We start from the raw sequence: 22,079 nt of genomic DNA, 5'->3' as shown, positions 1-22,079 counted from the left end.
TAGAAATACACACAGAACTTCCTCTTTATTTTCATTTCATAAACGTTTCACTGTGAATTAGGGTGGAGGCTTACAAAGCGGAACATTTAATAATTCCTACACGTCCTGCTTTCATCTCATTCACGGCAGTCCCCTCAATGTAACACAGCTAATTCATGCCCTTCCTGCTTTCATTCTTTTCCTAACCCTTTGGAACTTTGGCCTGAGTCAGTGCTGCCCTTTTGCTCCTAAATGGTTGATTATTCCAAGGTATGTGTACCTCACTAGTGTTACTGTTCCCTTCCTTATCTTCAGTGGTTCAATTTCAGTATGTGCACATACACACACATAAAAGGAAATGTGGCACCATGTCAAAAATGGTAAATCTGAGTAGAGAGTGTAACAGGAGCTCATTGTGTCCTTACAGTTTTTCTAAAGGTTTTTTGGTTTTATTTTTTTACCTAAAGTTATTTTTTAAAAAGACCCTGTCTGTGGCAGTTACATAATCTCCTGTCAACTTACGAAGGGGTGGAGTCTAGCCTGTCAATCAGGTCACAGCTTGATGACCTCATTTGGAGGCAAGAAGGACATAAATAGCTCACTGGAGGTGGGACACAGACACTCCCTGAAAGACATTCCTGTTGACAAGCCACATGGAGCTACGCTGATAGAGCCAGAGCCCTGGAGCTGGAGGAGAACCACAGGAGACCCACGGCAGTGCTGAGATGCTTTCACCACCACTGGCTTTTTACCCACTGGCCTGTGATCTTCCTGCATTCGGCATCATTGCATGGCTGCGTGAGTCTAAATAGGAATTCATTGACTAGTATCGACATATGGGGTAATATTGGACTTACGGACTTGATCTGGACTGGGCTGGAATGTTTTCTTAATGTACAATTGCTCTTTGATATAAAGTTCTCTCTTAAACACGAGTGTCTCCCTGAAATTGTTTCTCTAGTCAACCCTGACTAACACACTGTCCTTTGAGATTTTCATAAAAGTAAAGAGAAAAATAATAAAAGGTGAGGAGGGATGAAGGGAGTGGAGATAAGAAAGTAATAAAGTAACACTGTTTTCAACTCAAGAATAAGAAGCATAACCGCACATCTGAAAACTCCCCATTTTGATGACTCAACTTCATAAAGTTAGAAAAGTCGAATGTGAAACCTGCTAAACGATGACGTCAAAAGCTGAGAAGCACTGCTCTTCCCTGACTCTTACACATACGCAGAGATACAAGGATTATTAATGTTAAATTTTTACCTGGAGATTTCCCTTTTTTAAAAAAGTTGACTGATCACTCTTAAACTCTTTTCACCAAGCACGAAGTCATGGTGGAGGTTAAGTAGCACCTGACAAGTGTCTGAGAGCCGGCTCAAAGGCAGCCTCTCCACTTCACACCCAGCCAGCAAGCGGGACACATACACACTTTACTCATCTGAGTCTTGATTCATAGTCTGTTTAGTCTCATTTTCAGGAGATTCTGTGGAGCACTGTGCAAAGCAGTGCTACAGAGGAGGTGTGTTTGAGATGTGCGGTGGTGCCATATACCAACCTGATGAAATGAGAGAACAGAGGTTTGAAAAAATGAACCGAGTACAGTGTTCTGGACAGGTCATGCTAGAATCAATCGCCTATGAAAGTATTAAAGTGGAGAAGTAGAAATGGCTTCGCTCAGGGTAGTGTGGAAACTGATTCTAGGCTGGAAAACTGCAAGCTAATGTGCACTATAAAGATGGGATTAGACTGGATCTCCTAAGAGATAATGAGCACTGACTAAAAAAGAAAAGCAACCTCTTATTTTAGGCCTAAGTTAACCTGTAGAGGAAAGGGAAGAAAAGCGAGCCAAAGACCGAGGAGGGCTGCTCTCAGTTAGGAATGAATCCGAAAGGCACGGCATTAAGGAAACCAAGTAAACGTTTCCAAGAGCAAATGGACCACTTAGACTGAGTAGCAGGAAGACTGAACACAAGAGTGGCCTGAGGTTGTTTTGGAGCGGGGCAGGGTGGGGGTATAAAAGGCTCTCTGGAGTGGGTTCAAGAGGCAATGGAAAGTGGAGACAGTGATTATGTGGAATTCTTTTTGATGGGTTTTTCTATAAATGGGAAGGAAAGTGCATGTGGGTACTGAGCTATTGAAGATGGATCTTGCAAGTTTGTATGCTTACAAAAATGATTCCGCAGAAAAATATGATGGAGAAAGGATAACTCCAGAAGGAAAACCCTAAAATAGGCAGAAGGACAGACAAGGCACAGCACAGAAGAGACGGTGATCTCTCTCTCTCTCTCTCTCTCTCTCTCTCTCTCTCTCTCTCTCTCTCACACACACACACACACACACACTAAGGAAGGACGGAAGCAGGATTAGTCTTACTACAGAAAATGAAGAGCAGATTGTCAGGCAATGAGAGGACACACTGGAAACTGGAGCCACACATTGAGACCAGCCAGAAGTGCGGCTTTCTCCAGCCACACTCAAATCCAAGGAAGCATAGAGTTGGAAAGGAATTGAGTTTCATCTGGAGTTTTGTGGAGTTTTGCCCTGCAATAAAAGAAAAATAAATAGAAGGAAGAATGTGTCTAACTTGAGGATGCAAAACAACACTGAGCAATAGTGGGCACCGATATAGCAATCTAATTGTATATAAGAAAGGGGGGGTGACGGAGGAAAAATGGGTAGCTAATGACCTGGAGATCTTTATGGAGTCCAAGAAAGATCAAAATAGAATGCCAGAATATATGAAATAGCAGGAAAAGTGGTGACGGTCATAATTAGAGGCTTAAAGTATTTGAAGTTACAGATCAAGGTGATAAAAGTCGGTAAATGGAGTCTCCGAGTGCATCCAGATTTCACACGGGAGTCAGGTGGAGCATGCTTTCTTAAATGTCAGACATTGATAAGAACTTCTGAGGTTGACAGCTTTCCACCAATATTTTTAGATGCCCAGTAAATCTTGATGTACAGCTGGAGCTGAGAACCACTAGTCTAGAGCGTTACTATGGGAGGGCACAGCTGAGGTCGGCTGGGAATGGAACTTGACTCCGCAGCTTCAGGAACTTCTCGTGGGAACAGCAACCTCAACAACTCCAGGAACCAGCAAGTGAAGGGCAAACTAAGCCTAACCCAACCAGAAAAGAAGAAAGATCAGAAGAGAAACCGAAAAATAGAGACAATAAAACCTGACGTTAGTTCTTTGAAAAGATCCGTAAAATTGACAACTTTTTAGCTACACTGACATAGATACAAATAAAAATATATTAAAAAGGAAAGTGTGGGCATTGCAATTGATCTGATCGTAATTAAGGGAACTAAGACAGAAAACTATGAACAAATGTGTGGCAACAAACTGGATAGGCTACATGAAATTAACAAAGTCTTAAAAGACACAACTGATTTAAACAGACTCAAGAGGAAATAAAAACGCTCAACAGACCACAAGTGAAGGGACCCAATCTGTAGTGACTGCCCTGTCAGGCCGAGTTCTCAAGAATAACTTAATATAATAACAAGGGGACAGACAGCAAAAACACAAATCAAATAAATGGGACCTCAAAAAGTTAAATACTTTTGTTCATTAAGACTTCACCAAAAAACTGAAAAGACTAACTACTGACTGGGAGAATAGCTTTGAAACCATGTATCCAACCAAAAAAAACCTTAAAATATACATAAAACTTGGTCAACTTAACAACAAAGACAAATAACTCAATCCTAAAAGGGAGAACAGATTTTAATCAAAGAGGGCATTCAATGGGTACCAAAGGCATGAAAAGGTGCCCAGGATTAAAAGTCTTAAGAGAAATGCAAATCGAAACCACAGTACCATTTTACTCCAATGTGAATGGCTAAGATAAAAATTTTGAACAATAGTCATAACATATTGGTGAAGATGTGGGGAAATTAGAACCTATATCCACCGCTGGTGGGAATGCAAGATGACATCATTGTGGGAGAATTGTGGCAATTCCTCAATGAAAAATAGAACTACTGTATGGCCCAATAATTCCACTTCCGGGAATATAGCCAAATGCTTGAAAAAAGACATCCCAAAAGAGGCTTGTATATAGAGACACGGGGTTATCTGCTCCTGTTGACTTGATGGCAGGAGGTTTATATACCAGTAGTCACTGTAGCACTACTCACAATAGCCAAAATGTACAAACAACCTAGGTGCCCATCAGCAGACGAACACACAAAACAAGGTATATATATTCAGTAGAGTACAAGTCCACACTAAAAGAAGCAAAGTCTTGATGCCCGGCACTCCCAGTATGGTTAGAGCGTGGAGGCATTATGCTGCGCAGAACAGCCGACACACCAAAGGACAGTTATTGCATAAACTCACTTACATAAAAAGACAAGAAAAGGCAAATTTATAGAGACCAAAATTTATTAGTGATTACCAGGAGTGGAAGGGAGATGGGGAAAGGGCTCCAGAGTTAGCAGTGATGGAAAAATCAAATCAGGCATAGATGATTATTGTAATTGCTGTATCTACAGTGTACACGTGTAAAAAGTTAAAATGGCAAAAAATGTGTGATAGATATATTTACAACAACCAGAAAAGGTGGGTGCTGAGGTTGATTAAGCACAACCAAGCAAGGATTTGGCTTCTTGGTTGGAGGTTAAAGGTCATGGTTTTATGGGACTTTCCAGTTAACCGTGCTTAGTGCAGTTCTACAGCCCAGCTTGTTGAGTAGGATCTGGGCTCTCCCAGGATGCAAAAGGCCAAAGAGGGCACAACTGCTCTCTCTTCTCCTGGAACAACAGAGTCAAGACAGAAAGAAGCTATGAATTGTGCGGCTAACTGCCTCCATGAACAACTGCCTCTTTTGCCATGAGACCAGAAGTATTGGACAGTGCCTGGCTACCATTAAGAAACATGTTAATCCAAAGGAACAGCAAGTGAGCCAAATTGGTGGTGCGGTGGGTGTGGCGGGCATGGTAGGGAATGATCAAGGGTAAGGTAACGTAATGAAGAGGTATAGCTGTAACCCAGGTGGGGATGGAGCATACTAGTGGGGCAGGAGGAAAGTCAAGGGAGATGGAGGAAAGAGCAAGGAGGCAAAGGGCATTTATAGAGGTCTAGACAAAGACATGTACATATGTAAATATATATGACGATGGGGAAATAGATCTATGTGCATATATTTATAGGCTTAGTTATTAAGGTGGTGGAAGGACACTGGGCCTCCACTCAAGTACTCCCTCAATGCAAGAATGCTTTCTTCTATTAAATTGGCATTCTATGATGCTCACCCACCCGACACAACCTATGAAGACAAAGCGGGTGAATAAGCAAATGTGGTGAAGAAAGCTGATGGTGCCCGGCTATCAAAAGGTATAGCATCTGGGGTCTTAAAGGCCTGAGATAAAAAAGCAGCCATCTAGCTCAGAAGCAACAAAGCCCACATGGAAGAACACACCATCCTGTGTGATCACGAGGTTCCGAAGGGATCAGTTATCAGGCATCAAAGAACAAAAATTCATATCATTGGGTGCACACCTCCATGACACGATCACTGAGGACAAATGGGTGCACAAGCAAATGTGGCGAAGGAAGCTGATGGTGCACAGCTATCAAAAGACATAGCATCTGGGGTCTTAAAGGCTTGAAAGTAAACAAGCGGCCATCTAGCTCAGAAGCAACAAAGCCCACATGGAAGAAGCACACTAGCCTGTGTGATCACAAGGTGTCGAAGGGATCAGGTATAAGGCATCATTAGAACAAAAAAATCTTACCATAGTGAATGAAGGGGACAGTGTGGAGTGGAGACCCAAAGGTCATTTGTCAGCCACTCGAGATCCCCTTGCAGAGGGGTCTAGGCATGGAGATGAGTCAGTCAGGGTGCGATGTAGCACTGATGGAAGAATACAGCTTTCCTCTAGTTCCTAAATGCTTCCTCCTCTCCCCACCCCCCACTATCATGACCCAAATCCTACCTTGCAAGTCTGGCTAGACCAGAGGATATACACTGGTGCAGATAGGAACTGGAAGCACAGGGAATCCAGGACAGATGATCCCTTCAGGACCAGGGGTGTGAGTGACAATACTGAGAGGGTAGAGAGTGGGTTGGAAAAAGGGAAACGATTACAAGGATCTACAAGTGACCTTCTCCCTGGGGGACGGAAAACAGAAAAGGGGGTGAAGGGAAATGTCGGACAGGGCAAGATGTGACAAAATAATAATTTATAAATTATCAAGGTCTCAAGAGGGCGGGGGGAGTAGGGAGGGAGAGGAAAAAAGAGAGGACCTGATGCCAAGGGCTTAAGTGGAGAGCAAATGCTTTGAAAATGATGAGGGCAATGAATGTACAGATGTGCTTTACTCAGTTGATGTATGTATGGATTGTGATGAGAGTTGTATGAGCCCCTAATAAAGCGTTTTAAAAAAAACCTGTTAATCAAAGATTCCATAGCAAGATCCTGATCAAAAGGGGGAAACTGCACAAGAGAATTTCAAATTCTCCTGGACTCTAGATTTTCTGGATCCATGGAGGGTAGATGAACCCCTGAACTTCTGCCCTAATATAATCCTTAAAATTAAAACAGTGGGTAAAGGGAGACAGGACAGTGTAAAATATGAAAATAAAAATAATTTATAAATTATCAAGGGTTCACCAGGGTGGGAGGGAGGGGAAGGGAGAGGAAAAAAAGAGCTGATACCCAGGGCTCAAGCAGAAAGAAAATGTTTTGGAAATGATGATGGCAACATATGTACAAATGTGCTTGATACAATAGATGTATGGATGGTTATAAGAGCTTTAAGAGCCCCAATGAAAATGACTTATTAAAATAAAGAAACTCCCCCAAATTAAAATAAAACAATCAAAAATCCACTGACATCTTCTTAGCTTAAATTTAATTTAAAAGGTCTGCCTTGAGCAGTATGCTATGTTAAGAACTGTCAAATGGGATCAAGCTGACAAGAGTAACTCAAAAGGTTAGTCAGGAAGCTCAAGAAACAGTACATTTACATTAATAAGAAAACAACTCTGAAAAGGAGGCTGAGAATGGTTTCCCAACTAGCAAAGTATAATCGCCCTCACTAAATTAGACAGGAAGAAACTGTTGAACTGGCCCATGTAACTCACACATCAATTGTATCAAGCATATTTGTACATATGTTGCCATAATCATTTTCTAAACATTTACTTTCTATTGAAACTTTGGTATCAGCTCTTTTTTCCCTCCCTTCCCCCATCCTCATGACCCCTTGATAAAATAGAAATTATTATTTTTATAGCTTAATCCGACCACTGTCTCCCTTCCCCCATGTTTTCTGTGGTTTGTCATCCCACCCACCCCCGGGGGAGAGAGTGTTGTGTGTTGATCATTGCGATCAGTTCCCTCTTCTTCCCCAACCTCCCTCTACCCTTCTGGTATCACTACTCCCATTCCTGTTCCTGGATTCTGTGTCATGAGCTCTTATCTCTTATCTGTATCTGTGCACTTGCTCCGGGTCTAGCCCACAGCGGAAGGCCGCACAGGAGTCCTGACAGTGAGGGGTGAGGAACCTCAAGGAACCAGAGGAATTATCGTGTGCTTCATCAGTGCTATACTGCGCCCTGGTTGATTCATTCCTTCCTTGTGACCCCTTCTGTGAGGGGATGTCCCATTGTCTACAGATGGGTTTGGGGTCTCTGCTTCGACCCCCCTGGTTCTCAACATGTTTTTTGTGTTTTGGAACTTCTGATGACTGTTACCTGATCCCATGGACATCTCGTGATTGCACAGGCTAGTGTGCTTCTTCCATCTAGGCTTGTTGTTTTTCTGCTGGATGGACGCTTTTTAACTTCAAGCCTTAAAGATCCCAGACGGCTGTATCTTTTGATAGCCAGGCACCAACAGCTTTCTTCACCACATTTGCTTATGCACCCATTTTATCTTTAGTGATTGTGCCAGGAGGGTGAGCATCTCAGAATGCCAGGTCGTTAGAACAAAGTGTTCTTGCATGGAGGGAAGGCATGAACAGAGGCCTACTGTATATATTCTCAACAACAAAATAAAACATAGAAAAGGGGGGAAATGGACTTAAATGGAGTTTTCTTCTTTTACTCCTGATATAAATAAAAAGCAGTGTCTGTTCAAATTATTTTACATGCATTAATTTACTTTACATTTAGTTGCTGTGTATTATTTATAAATAACAACCTATAGACAGAGATCTAGGGCTGGAAATACACTGAATTAATAGTGTTAGTGTGTATGTTGTTACATAACAATATTTAAAGACAGTCAGTGATTAAGTTAAAGACACATAAGTCCTATAGCTAATAAATACAATAAAGAAATAAAATAAAATTGCATCAATCCCCATACTTAGGGTCAACAGAGCCCAATCGAAAGAAAATCGAACTGTTTAAAAACTTGTGGGTTGTGGCTTAAAATGAAACTGTACTCCCATAGACTCCTTATACCGACAATGATAATAATTCAATCGACTATTACCCCGGGGGAGAAATTGGCAATGCTGTACTTCTTTGTTTATATGGCTTTTGCTTTCCTGCTTGTAGCTTGCTTTTTTTATTCTTTTGGTTGGTGGCTGGTTGGCTTATGGCTATTAGTGCAGTTGGTCTTACGGGATTTTAATTTTGTCCTATTACAACTGCCAAAGTAAACCTGAGACATTCAAACCCCATGGTCAAACAGATGGAGTCTGTGCTCTTACTTAACTCTAGTCCCAATTCAAGGACAGTTAGTTCTGGTAACATGGCCCTGCTCCATATTCACCTTCATGCAAGGATCACTGAATACAAGAGTGTAACTGCCAAGTGTGGTGAAGAAAGTAGATGGTTCCAGGCTAGCAATAGTGTCTGGGGTCTTAAAGGCTCGTATTCAAACAAGGAGCCTTCTAACCAAGGAGTCAACTAAGTCCACGTGGAAGAAGCATACAAGCTTAAGTAATCCAAAAATGGCAATTACAAAATTCAAAGATGGCAAAGGAAAAAGTATCAGCGCTAGAATTATGAACACCCAGTTTGTAGAGGCTTTGGAGGGCAGTGGGAACCCAAAACCCATCTGCAGAGTATCTAGTCAGACTGAGCAGCTGGCAGATCCCCTCTAGCCACAGGCCAGAGTCTCAAACAGCCTTACTATCAGGCAGAGACCATTGTAATCTTGATTACGCTGGATCTACTCTGTAAGTGACCAGTTGACCTCCCTATTGACCCCACCTGAATTTGTTCTGAGTATCTCTCAGTTGTTCCATGACAGACATTTCTTTCCTGCTATTTGAATGTTGATGGAGGTCTTTTCTTTCTTACTCATTATTTGTATTTTTGTCTTTATAGTATTAGTTTATCCTTACCACCTTATTTCAATTTTTTTTATTGTTTCGGTTAGGTTTCCCAGATAGTGAAACACAGGAGGAGTGGATGTACAGTGATAATCACTGATATAAGGGTTTATGGGGCATGCAGGAGTGAGGGGTGGACAATAGGGAGGGAAGGGGGTTTCAGAGTCAACAATGAAGGCAGGATGGGGGAAGGAGTACAAAACTGATTGTGATGGCACAACTCGTCTAAAAACTTGTTTAAACGCCTCCACTGAAGGCCTACATGCTGTTGCCAGTGCCACTGCCCTGTCTCTAGTGATCCCTGAGAAGTCCCAGCACGTCTTGCCAGTGCTCAACACTAACACCGATGGGCGGCGGAAAGCAGCCTTTGCCATCACGGCCCATGAAAGGTGTGGGATGCAGATGTGCTCCTGTGGTGTGGAGGAAAGCAGACATCAGCCTCACCAAGAGAGCAGGAGAGCTCACCGAAGATGAGGCTGGGCGGGTGAGCACCATCCTGAAGAATCCACAGCAGTACAAGATTCCAGACTGGTTCTTGAATAGACAGGAAGACGTGACGGATGGCAATACAGCCGGGTCCTGACCAACAGTCTGGACAACAAGCTCCGCGAAGGTTTGGGGCGGCGGGAAAGATCTGCATCCACAGAGGACTGCACCACTTCTGGGGCTTTCGAGTTTGAGGCTACACATCAAGACCACTGGCTGCCATGGCCAAACAGTTGGTGTCCCCAAAAAGAAATAAAGACTATCAACCTTGTCTATTAATAGTTTGTACACACACACAAAATAAATAAAATAAAAACCAAAAGTGATTTAACCATGGGTAGGGGGTCTAAATTTGATGTGGTAATAATTGTACAATTCTTCTTGATATGATTGAACTATTGAATTGTATGATACATAAATTACCATATATACTTGAATATAAGCCGACCCGAATATAAGCCAAGGTACCTAACTATTACCTGGGAAACCAGAAAAACTGACTGACTCGAGTATCAGCCTAGGGTGGAAAATGCAGAAGCTATTGGTGAGTTTCAATAATCAAAATAAATGAAAATAAAATTACTAAAAATCGAGACATCAGTGGGGTAATGTATTTAAATATTTATTTTAAATAAAAACAAATAAAAGGTCAAGTCATTTACCATTAGTAAACCAGCACAGTAAGTGGAAAACAGGTTCAACAAAAACAATAAGGTATTAACAATGATACCTTAAGAGTATTATTCCCTAAGTTCAATCAGCAACCAAGCTAAAATTCAAAGAATTAAAACCCTTCAAAACTGGACTCCTCATCATCATCCCAATGTAGAGCTTCAGCTGGTGTGAGGTCATCATAAATGCTGTCCTCACTGAGATCGCCGTCATCACCATCACTGCTGTCATTTTCATACAAAGCGCAGTCTTCACTGCCATCCATAGCATTGCTAATACTACATTTCTGGAAGGCATGTGGCACCATGTCTTCTGGAATGTCTTCCCATGCATCTCAAACCCACTTTGCTATTAACTATGTCAGGCTTCATGAGATTTCCTCCTTTTGTTAGTTGGGCTTGACCAGGTGACATCCATTCATGTCACTGACGCGTGTATAAGCCGAACCCCAGTTTTTCAGCACGTGCCAATAAATTATGTGGGGGGGGAACGGAGCATATGTACAGCAATAACTTCATAATTTGATTTTTATTTAATAAACTTTCTATGATTTTGTAGTAAAAAATGCAGTGCTAAAATATATCCAATTAATCCAAAAACTAAACAAAGAACTGATAAGACAAACTGAAAACACATACCAAGATGACAGACTGATATCCAACCGTGTCAATAACGTCACTAAATTTAACTTATATTCCAAGACAAGCAAATGTATCCACACAAAAATGTTTAGACAAATGTTCTTAGCAGGAATGTTTATAATAGCTAAAATCTAGGGGGGAGAAAGCCATGGGCTAAAGAGGAAGCAGTTGGCTTCCATAAAGATTTACAGCCTCTTAAACCCTGAGGCAGTTCTATCCTGTCTACTAGGGTGGCCATAAATCAGAATCAGCTTGATGGGTTTATATGGTTGCAAAACATGTAAATATACTGAAAGCTGTTTATTCTATACTTTAAATGGGTAGATTTGTGGCATGTACATTATATTTCAACAGAATTGTTAATTAAGTGTCTAATCATGCTTATTAAAAAGATAAAGCTTACTAGATAGATTGAAAAAGAAGACTTAAGTTATTGACAGGATGCTTTCTAAATACAGCTTATGAACAAAAGAATGACGGCTCTTTCACAACGGAGCAAAGGCAGTAAAATGGTGGAAGGAATATTTTTCCAACAAATAGTGCTGGATCAATTGGATATCCTTATGAGAAAATGGATTATACGCCTAAATATAAAATGCAATACTATAAACTCTTTTGAATATACTATGTGATTTCACTTTGAAAATGGAGATTTAGAAACATCACCAAGAAATAGTCACACACACACACACACACACACCCCTTGGTAAATTAAACTTTATTGAAATTTAGGGTTCTTGTGTTCTGGTAATAGACTAAAATGACAAGCCCTCGACTGTGGGAAACAGAAGGATTTCTCCCAAGCTGTCTCCCCCAAATATATGCCAAACAGCTGCTTGCGAATGACTATACACTTAGAGGTCATCCATCAGAAGTAGGTCAGGGATTATTCTCCCTAGAGCTATCAGCCATCTAGAGCAAGCAGTCACCATTGTTTATCCCACAACAAATAGGGCCCACTCCCTTCTGATAAGGATAGTAGTCTGTTTCCCTGTAGGAGACCCCAGAGACGTCAAACCCAACCAAGGATGACTAAGGTTAGGCTACCATCCTGAGGCTACTAGGATCCAATCGCCCATCTTGTCACATGTCTACCCCCAATCCCTCCTCTTCCTATTTGCGTGTATTTCCCTAGACCACCCCCTCTCAATTACTGTATTTCCTATAGCACAACCCCTTCCTGTGATGTATGTCCTCACCTGTAATTAGGGGGCTTGCATGTCCCCAGAGAAGATAAAAGCCTGGGCTAGCATTAAATCTCTCTCCCTCCACGTGGACCACCAAGCGGGGCTGAGGTGAGCATGCTACCATGAACGTGTCTGACTCCATTTATTTCAATACTTCTCTTCTATCTCTCATGCTCTCTATAACCTTACTATGATCTTTACTTATCGCTGTACAATTGCGCCTACCGGACCCATAATGATGTTAGGGCTGGCTTCCCCTGACACTCAACTGGGAAAAAACATTTGCAAAATATACATTTTGAAAAATGATTTTGTTATGGATTTAATTACACCCTCCCCCAAATGTGTGCTGTACATGCTAATCTGGATGCCTGTGATTATAATCACACTTGGGAATGATGAAGCAGAATTGGTAACAGGATCTGAGTCAGTATACTAAGAAACAAAACAGAGACGGAGGGAAGAAAGATGCCAAGTCACAGAGGGAGCTCTAAGGAACCAGGAAACAGAGCTGAAGAGATAGCCTTCCCCAAGGGCCAGCACTATAATTCAAACTTGCAGCCTCCTGAGCTGTGAGAAAATAAATGTGTTTGTTGAAGCCATCACTTGCTGTATTTCTGCTATAATAGCACCAGGTAACTTACAGATTTGTATCAGAAATAGACAAAGAACTCTTAGAACTCAACAGTAAGGACTGGTACATTGGCTAAACCACCTGTAAGAATGGCATGGTAGGGGTGTCTGATCTACTCTAAATTCACCGGAGGGAGGACCAGCAGCAGCAGCAGCCCCAGGTTGATTACAAGGAAGCAAAGGTAGGGCATGTCTCCTCTCTCTGACCTTTTTACAATTCTGATACCAGCTAGCTTTCGCAAAGCATGGTCTTCCCCTTTGCTGCATTTGATAATTTATCACTATGGTCCCACACAACTCAGACCATACTCACAATTTTGGGGTTTATTAGGGAGGGAAAAAACATGTTACAATTCAGGATCAGAAATAACTCAGGATACAGTTCTTCCATCAGGATAGCGTCTTCTCAGCCATGCCCACATGCCTGCTTGGTTTCTTGGACCCTTGTGTCTGCCCGAGTTGGATAAGTGCTACTAAGCTCTTTAACTCCGCCACTAAGTGTCCAAAGGTATCCTATTTTGCCATAAACTCCTTCCTCATCTAGAGGCACGCATCTCTCTATTCTGTGGGCTGGAAGGTTCACTGTGAAATCTGCCAGCCTCCTGGTTCTGCTGCCTCTGCCATGGCTTCTCACCATCTCTTGTATCTTCAGTGTTACAACTGTCCTGGGCTGAAGTTGTTCGCATTGCAGCGTCCTCGGGTCAAAAGGAACCACTCTGCACCTTCTTGGTAGCACTCAAACCCCACTTTTAGCATCTGGACTGACTCAGCTGACCAACACCCCCGTTAGGATTTCAAGCACATTATTTTCATGGTTGCAACATAGAAAAGCTACATGCACCGTATTTGCATTATTAATACACTGTCTCATCCTCTTGGTGGGCCATAAAAACCTTACTTAAATAGTCTCACCAACTCATTTGGTATAAGCTAAAGAGACTAAAGCTAGATGGGCCATATTAAGTAACTGACTACATCTCAGTAAGAAAACCAACAACCCAATTAAGAAAAAGACATCTACAGACACAAGTCACCACTTGTTCGGCACTGTGTCGTTCCGTGGTAGCTTGTGTGTTGCTGTGATAGCTTGGGTGTCACTGGTATTTCAAATGCCAGCAGTCACTCAATGAGAGCAGGTTTCAGCAAAGCTTCCAGACTAAGAACAGACTATGAAGAAGGAAGAAGCTGTGTGTTTAAGGCCTTCATTTACTGATGGCATGGGGCTCTAAAAGAGGAGGTGTCAGTGTATAATAATTGAAACTTGGAATGGACAAAGTTGTAATATAGGAAAATTGGAAGTCATTAAAAATGAAATGGATATCCTGTGTGTTAGTGAGCTGAGATGGGCTGGTGTTGGTCATTTTGAAGCACAAACCATATTGTTCACGTGCTGGAAATGAAACAGTCAAGAGGAATGGTGTTGCATCCATCGTCTGTGACAAAATTATATCTGTCCATATTCGAGGAGATCTAATCAATAACTATTATTCAAATGTAAACTATTATTCAAATTTACAAAGCTAGTAATAAAGAAATGGAAGAATTCTACCAATGTCTTCAATCAGAATCTAATCAAACATGCAATCAGATGCACTGATAATTATTGGAAATTGAAATGCAAAAGTTGGAATCATAGAAATAGAAATAGCAGTTGGAAAATATGGTCTCAGTACAAATGTGCTTGACACAATGGATGGATGGATGGATTGTGGTAAGAGTTGTACAAGTGTCCAATAAAATGATTTAAAAAGGAAAAACAAAAATATGGTCTTAGTGACAGAAACAAAGGTAGATCTCACATGACAGAATTTGACAAGACCAATGACATGTTGATAGCCTTCAACAACATACACAACGACTGTAAACATGAACTCCTCCAGAAGGAATACAAAGAAATCAAACTGACTACACCTGTGTGAGGAGATGCTGAAGGAGTTCAATACAGCAGCTAAGACTCGGCCAGGGTGATGGGCGAATAGATCACCAATTGTGTACATGTAACTTCAGGTTGACGCTGAAGAAAATGAAAACACGTGACTGAAAGTCAACACATGACCTTGAAGATGTCCCACTTGAGTTTCAAGATCATCTCTAGAACATATCTGATGCACTGAGTACTAAGGACAGAAAACCAGATGAGCTGTGGGAAGACATCAAGACCGTCATCCATAAAGAAAGCAAAAGGTCATTAAAACGACAGGAAAGAAGAAAAGATCAAAGTGGATGTCGGAAGCGACTCTGGAACTTGCTCTTAGCCAGAGTAGCTAAAGTAAATGAAGAAATGATGAAGCAAAAGAGCCGAAGAGGACATTTCAAAGAGCAGCTTAAAAAGCCAGAGTAAAATATTACAATGTAATATGGAAAAAACTTAAGTTAGGAAACCAAAAAGGAAGACCACACTCAGCATATCTCCAGCTGAAAGAACTCAAGAAAAGAAAAAAAAAAGCAGGGCTCAAAATGCAATATTGAGAAGATTCTCTATGAGGAAAACAATGAATGATGCAGGAAGCATCAAAAGGAGGTGGAAAGAACACACAGTCACTGCGCCAGAAAGAACTCGTCAACAATTCACCATTTCAGGAGGTAGCACATGAGCAAGACCCACCGGCACTGACAGAAGCAGCTTGGGCCCCATGGTACACAGAGGCATTATCCAAACACAAGGCTCCACGAATTGATGGACTACCAACTGAAACGTTTCCACAAAGTAATGAAGCACTGGAGGCACTCACCCGTCTATATCAGGAAATTTGGAAGACATCTACTTGGCCAACCAATTGGTAGAGATGCATAATTTGTACACACTCCAAATTAAGGTGCTCCAATAGAATGGGAAAATCACAGAACAAGATCAATGATATCGCATGCAAGTAATTTTGCTGACGTCATCCCACAATGGTTGCAGAAGTACGCTGACAGCGAGCTGCTGGACGGCCAGGCCAGATTCAGAAGACGTGGGAAAAGGGCTATCACTGCTGTTGCCAAATGTAAGAAACACTGAGGATGGCACATTTGTGCAGTAAGAACTGCTATGAGTCGGAACCAACTCGACAGCACCCAACACATAAAACACAAACACAGGGTAAGTAAAAAAAGAGTATTCTTTTAAAAATCACAGAAACCCTCATTAAACAAGACTATCACAATGTGAAGCTACTGTTTTTCAACATGGCCTCCATCTAGTGCTGTTCTTCTGAAGGTAGTGTTTCCATCTCAAACCGTCCCCAAGGAGCTGCGCTAGTTCACTGACACCACATCAAGGCAGAGCAGTGGCATCCTCCAGGGACTCAAATCATGTGACCTAGTATTTGAGTTTGGAGAACAAACAGAAGCCTGGAGGCACAAGCGAAGGACTGCAGGCTGGATGAAGCACGACACCCAACAAAATGCAATAGGGCAGCAGTCTGTGCTACGCTCACAGATGGAGCAGGGGTACTGTGACAGAAAAAAAAACTTCTCTGCCCTCATTTCCTGGCCTTTTTCTCACAAATGCAGTTTTCGATTTTCTTAAGTTTCCCAATAAGCCCTCATGATTGTCTTGTGTCCTTTGAAAACAGCCTATCAAGAGTATCCCTTGGGACCCTCCCCATCCCCCGCCATACAAAACCAGGCAGCATGATCCTTGGAGCTGGCCTCTGCTTTGAATTTGGCTGGGCCCACAGATACCCTCCTCTGACATTGCTGTTTCCATCAGATTTTTTTTCAAGGCACTCTAACGAGACTACGCCAAAGAACCAAACTCACTGTCATGAGTCAATACCAACTCACAGCGTGACCCTCTAACACTGGGGAGAACTGCCCCTGTGGGTTTCTGAGACTGTAACTCTTTACCAGAGTGGAAAGCCCCGTCTTTCTCCCACAGAGTAGCTAGTGGTTTATAACTGCTGACCTTCCAGATTACAGCCCCCAACAAATAACCACTGTGCCACCAGGGTTCTTATTGGGATTAATACAGGTGTGTTACCAAAAGAACTCATCCACAGCCAACCACGGACTGCAGAGACACATGTTTAAATATGTTCTTGTTTGCAACACACCTGAGCCTATATGAACTAGAACCCTAAAAGCAGGACTTATTTTTTTCCTTTTTCTTTTCAACCTGTTTCCTCTGACAGGATCCAAGACAAACACCCAGTTTGCTTGAATTTTAAAAGGGTATTTCTTTTGCCCCTCTGAATGACCAATAAAGACCTAAGTAATATTTCTATTTACTTTTATACAGTGCAACCCCATCCGAATTCCAATGACATTCGTTCCCAAAATGGAAAAACATACCATCAAATTTATATGTAAAGGACAGAGCCCCAAATAATTGAAGCAATATTGAAGAGGAGCAATGTAAGGAGCCTCACATTTCCCAGTCTCAAAACAGACTACACAGCCACAGGCATGGAAACAGTCTAGCACTGGTTCAGTGACTGACACACAGAGCAGAGAGAGAGGATGGAGAACCCATCCACCCACAAGCAGCTGATTTCCAATTAGGGGTCAAAGTCAATGGGAAAGAGGCAGTCTCTTTAACAAATAGTGGAGTAAATGCAAACTTGTTATACTTGACACAATTTTCCTATACACCTGATACTCCTCTGAAAAAAAAAAAGTAAAAAATCAATAAATGAGCTATCAAGCCACAACAGCACATGCAGGAAATGTAAATGCCTACTGCTAAGTGAAAGAAGCCAACTGGATTCTAATTATATGATAAGGATCTTTATCACTTAAAATCATAAATTATATGATTCTAATTCAAGACAAGTCAAGGCTATAGAAATATTTTTTAATCAATCATATTCATGAATTGAGACAAAGCCGGAGAAGGCTGAGCATGTAAAATACAAGATTTTTAGGAAGTGAAATTAGTAATCAATATACTATAACATATTTGTCAAAACTCAAAGAGCTTTATAACACAAAAAGTATGCAAGTTAAAAAAAATAATAATTTGTGGCTTGGGGATAGGAGGAGCGGGCAAGAGGGTGTGTTGGGAAATCCCCGGGAGAATTTGGTCTAAGAAAAATACTCTATCTTTCTGGCCCACCAATCCCTGAGGACAATAATTTCTGCTGAGAGCAGCCAATGCACAGAGAGGACCATAGGACCGGCCCCACCACGAGACATGCCATTCCTCACTGACTCATAGGCCTACAGGGGACAACACTGGAGACACATGGCAGGAATTGTGCCCACCCTGAGCCCACCACACCAAGGCGAAACACTGGGGGTGTGCAACAGAGCAGCAAGGGGAGCAGAGCAATAAAGTACCCAGAGAACACCAAAAATAGACTAGAAAATACTTGTAAAGGACAACAAATAGACCTTGAACTTTTTTTAATTAAGAAAAATACTGTATCACAAATGCTTGAAACAACCTCAGTGCAGGGGGAAAGGTGTTAAGTAAATGATGGCTGTGAAACTAAATGCAAAAGGAACCACAAATCTTCACTAGACAAAGAAGACGGACCATGAATAAGAGGCAAGGGCAGACTTCACACCAGCGATCGAGACGGAAACTCATAATACCCATGAAAGAGTCATTTCTTTAGACAGCAGTCCTAACACATACACATCAAATAAGAAACCTTCAAAGCACAGGGAGCAAAAGCTGAGACAGGAAAGGAGAAGTAAACAAACAGATAAGATTACAACCTTCCTTGTCAGGAACAGAAGGATGAGCACACAAACAATCAGGAACGATATAGGAAGATTCGAGGAATACGATCATCCAGCATTTATAAAAGATGCCCCTACACAAAGTTCTTTCCAAGTGCACATGGAACATGCATTAAAGCTAGACAATACACTGGCCTATACAACATACCAGGACGCATTTAAAAGAATGTAAATTGTGCCAAACATGTTCAGTGCAGTGGACTTAAACTCAAAACTAATAGAAAGATCTTCTGCAATTGCCCCAAATATCCAGAAATTAAAGAACATTCTTCTAAATAGTTCATGGGTTAAAGAAGAAGTCATCGGCAGAGAAATGAATGAAACACAGTGAGGTGCCGCGAAAGCAGTTCTTCTGCCATCCTCCTCTGTGTGTCTGTGCCCTGCTGTAAGAACATGGCTCAGACTGGACTGGACTCGCCCTACTGTGGCAGTGTTGTCTCCAATATACTGACAGCATCTTCAAAACCCCTGCTTCCAAACAGGGTTACCACTTCACAAGCATGGAGTTTAGTACTTGAATCTATTTAAGGCAGGGACAGACACACACACACAATCCATAACGGAAGGAAACATTCTTAATCTCTTATAGGGTAGCTAGCCAAAGACACTCAACATCTTAAGATGTAAGAATGAACCTATTTCCCTGAAAATCAGAAACTAAGGAAGAACTATCCCACCTTACCACACCTATCCCACAACAGATGAGAAGCGAGCCCTGCATAACCCAACAGCTACCAGGAGGTAACATGTGGCTAATGAGTAACTGAAATGTGACTAGGCCAACTGAGGAAGTGAAAACTAACATGTACTGCTAGGTGTGAAGCACACACCAGATTTTGAACACTTGGTTTAAAATACAAATTATCTAATTAGTAACTATGAATTATATGTTGTTATGGGTGGACGAAGGAAGACTGGAATTACGATGCTGGTGAAGAACACAGAATCCGCCAAGGGCTGCCAGAAGAACAAGCACATCTGTCTTAGAAGAAGTACAGCCAGAATGCTTTTTAGGAATGAGAATGATGATACTTCCTCTCGATTACACTGCCAAACACCAGGGAGTGCCTGGGACTGCCGATAACCACCATAAGTGAGGCAAGATTCTTCCGACAGCCCTCACATGGGGGGCAGGGCCCCACCAGCAGCCAGAGATGGGACTTCAGCCTCCAGAACAGAGAGGGAACAAATCTCTGTTGTTTAAAGTTGGCGCCTTTGTGGTCAACTGCTATGGCAGCCCTAGGAATTTGCTATACTTTTATTTAGACATAGTGAAATACAAAATAATAGGTTTCATTTTATTTTATGGTTCCTAGTTTTAACGCAGGACTACGAAAAATGTTGGTAATTATACATGTGACTCACATATTTCTAGAGAATTGTGCTAACCTTGCCAATGGCAACAGGGCAGAAAAAGAAAACAAAACCTATACAGATTAGAAATGAGAACGCAAACACTGACTTTCACTATTTAGGACAATGGATAAAGGAAATCCTAAGGAATCTACATAAAAGCTACTGGAACTAATAAGTAAATTTACTAAAGGAAAAACTATAGTCAGTATGCACTTTACTTCTGTACACTGCCAACAATTAGAAAAAAAATTAGGAATAAGTATCATTGGCAATAAAACCAAATTCAAGTCAATGCAGACTCATTGTGACCCTATAGGACAGAGTACAACTGCCCTGTGAATTTCCAAGACTGGAACTCTTTACAGAAGTAGAAAGCCCCAACTTTCTCCCACGGGCGTGGCTGGTGGTTTCAAACTGTGGACCTTGCAATTAGCAGCCCAACAAGTAACCACTGCATCATAATGGTTGGCATTAAGAAACTGACCTAAAAAAACAGGAAGATACCCATGTTTGGGGGTGGGGGATTTTAAAAAGTAGTTTTAATCCTTCACGTACTTTTAATATAGCTATCAAAGAAACCCTGGTAGCACTGGAAGCTAGGCATTCGGCTCCTGACCAAGAGGTTGGCAGCTCCACAGGCGCTGGACCAGTAAAACGTACTGTCTTGACTGGACCTGTAAAACGTACTGTCTTGACTGGACCTGTAAAACGTACTGTCTTGACTGGACCTGTAAAACGTACTGTCTTGACTGGACCTGTAAAACATACTGTCTTGACTGGACCTGTAAAACGTACTGTCTTGACTGGACCTGTAAAATGTACTGTCTTGACTGGACCTGTAAAACGTATTGTCTTGACTGGACCTGTCAAAGTGTACAGTCTTGGAAACCCTCCATAGGAATGCTATGAGAATCTGCTTGATGGCAGTGGGGTTTGGTAGGTTAGGATGTAAACATCATTCTACAGATTCAGCCCAATACCTATCAAAATCCCAATAACCTTCATTTTTACCGGAATGAAAAACCCAATCCCCACATTCCCATGAAGTGCAAAGGGTTCCGTTACAGCCAAGACAATCTCAAAAAGAAGAGCAAAGTGGGATTCACATTTCCAAATGTCAAAGCCATAGTACGCAAACCTGCCTGCAGTAACGACTGCACACGAGGCAGTGATACAAGACACAGGACATACGTCCAGAATTAAAGGCATACAACAATGGTTAATTGTTTTCATCAAGTGTCAATCCCATTCAATGGCAAAGAAAGATCTTTCAACAAATGGTCCTGGGACAAGGAAATCTCCACAATCCCACACTCACATCATATATAAAAAAGAACTCATAAAGAATTAGTGGTAAAAACATAAAACTCAAATGTGCTATGTTAGTACAATGGAATATTACTCTGCTACAAGAGAAACGAAGTCCTGATAAATATTACAACATGGATACATTCTGAAAACATTAGCTAAGTGAAATAAGTCCATCACAAAAGATTAAATATTGTATAATCCAAATTATTTGAAATAAGCAAAATGTGTGTCTGCGAGTTGATTTCAGACAGTGACCTCTTTCTTCTGAATGGCCAGTGGGTTCAAACTGCAAACCTTTCAGTTGGCAATTGAGCACTTAACCACTGTGTCACTAGGGTTCCTAACACAAGTGTACTAACTAAAGTGTACTAACACAAGTGTACTAACTAAACTAACCCCCCAGCTGCCAAAAAGTCACTTCTAATAGCCAAGCAAGAGTACAGATACCAAAATTTCTTAGTGGTTACAAGGAACAGAGGGCCAGCAGGAGGAGGGCTCACAGGGGACACTGCATTTCTATTAAGAGTCTGGTTGGGTAGTGGTTAGTCTCTCAGTTGCTAACTAAAAGGTTGGTATAGCAGTCTGCTTCTGTAAAGGTTTACAATCTTGGAAATCATATACCAAAAAGTTAATAAATGAACAACCCAAGGCCATCAAGTTATTTTCAACTCTGAATGACCCTCTATGGTAGTGGTTCTCAACCTGTGGATCGCGACCCCTTTGGGGTCAAATGACCCTTTCACAGGGGTCGCCCAATTCATTACAGGAGCAAAATTACAGGTATGAAATAGCATAAGGTTAGGGGGTCACCACACACGAGGAACTGTATTAAAGGGTCACGGC

The 22,079-nt window shown here is 41.6% G+C and overlaps 1 protein-coding gene, 1 non-coding gene and 1 pseudogene across 3 annotated transcripts in view; 1 reads left to right on the top strand and 2 right to left on the bottom strand.

Moving 5' to 3' along the window:
• DENND4C (DENN domain containing 4C) overlaps nucleotides 1-22,079 on the bottom strand; it is a 109,582-nt gene that overhangs the window by 83,795 nt on the left and 3,708 nt on the right. The window lies entirely within an intron of this gene.
• On the top strand, nucleotides 9,452-10,022 carry LOC142457760 (small ribosomal subunit protein uS13-like; annotated as a pseudogene).
• LOC142460609 (small nucleolar RNA SNORA27) lies at nucleotides 16,997-17,102 on the bottom strand. Its single transcript, XR_012786783.1, has one exon. It is a non-coding gene; the product is annotated as a small nucleolar RNA SNORA27 (small nucleolar RNA).

The sequence above is a fragment of the Tenrec ecaudatus genome, chromosome 10, assembly GCF_050624435.1.
Source record: "Tenrec ecaudatus isolate mTenEca1 chromosome 10, mTenEca1.hap1, whole genome shotgun sequence".
Classification (NCBI taxonomy): domain Eukaryota; kingdom Metazoa; phylum Chordata; class Mammalia; order Afrosoricida; family Tenrecidae; genus Tenrec; species Tenrec ecaudatus.
This window is presented reverse-complemented; position numbering and strand designations above follow the sequence as displayed.